This window comes from Pollachius pollachius (genome assembly GCF_949987615.1).
Source record: "Pollachius pollachius genome assembly, chromosome: 1".
Classification (NCBI taxonomy): Eukaryota; Metazoa; Chordata; class Actinopteri; order Gadiformes; family Gadidae; genus Pollachius; species Pollachius pollachius.
This window is the reverse complement of record NC_136934.1, coordinates 12,866,785-12,867,808: the sequence shown is the minus strand read 5'-3', so window position 1 is coordinate 12,867,808 and position 1,024 is coordinate 12,866,785.

The window sequence follows — 1,024 nt, the reverse complement described above, 5'->3', positions numbered from 1 at the left end:
GCATAAACCGCCAAACTTCGATCTAAAATTACAATGGAGGGTTTATTGAGAAGGTGTATGGTAGGGGCTACAGACATGTGTGGCAGACACTGTAGGTGTTTATATACCACTCCTACCCTGCCTTTAATGAGGAAGATGAATGCTGAAAGACTACATCATCATATTAACATACAGGGTGACTGATTCAGTGGACCACAGAAAGCTCCTTAACATTTGCTCCTTTAAACCCTCCAACGAATGAAAACCACCTACACCTACATAATAGTGTGGAGACTATAGCAATGTGACAGATGTGACAGATGTTCTAGCTGTGATATTGTGTGTGGGTGAGAGACACACCGAAGGATAGAGACATAAAGTGAGCATGAGTGAAACAACCATAGGCCAATACAGTCAGCAAGACTGAAAAATGTCGATAACATCTATTATTGATGTGGCTTAACGGTGAATCTTTATTTCTGCTCAGCTTGTACTCTTCTATCCATCAGAAGAATGGCATGTATGAATATTGCTAAAATAATCGTGTACAAATGTACACTTTAATATTTGAAGAATATATAGAATCCAGAAGCAAAAGGTTTCATGTTCTTATTAGCTCCATCACATGAGGGTGGTGGGCCCAAGGAGCTTGGTAGCAGTGAGACTTGCAATGTAGCGCTAGCATGCTGATTAGCCACTTCACGGCTCGGTGGAAAAAAAATGGTTGGACACGGTTGGGAAGCTGTAAAATCTGGGTAGGAATTTCTTGGAACACAAATGATCCATCATACTGCATTTGGGGGAACACAGAAGCATTCGTGATCCCCATCGAGATTTGTCTTTGAGAAAGGTATTGCTCAAAAGAATCCCTATGCTTACTTTTAAAAAAGCGACCTAGCAGGATGTAAACACATATCTTTATGGGGTAATTAGGGTTATATACAAAACATTAAATTAAAGGAAAGTAACAAAGTGGAACAAAGATTTTAAATATGTCACACTTAGTGGTTTATTAAAAATATATGATTTAAATAAATATGGTTGA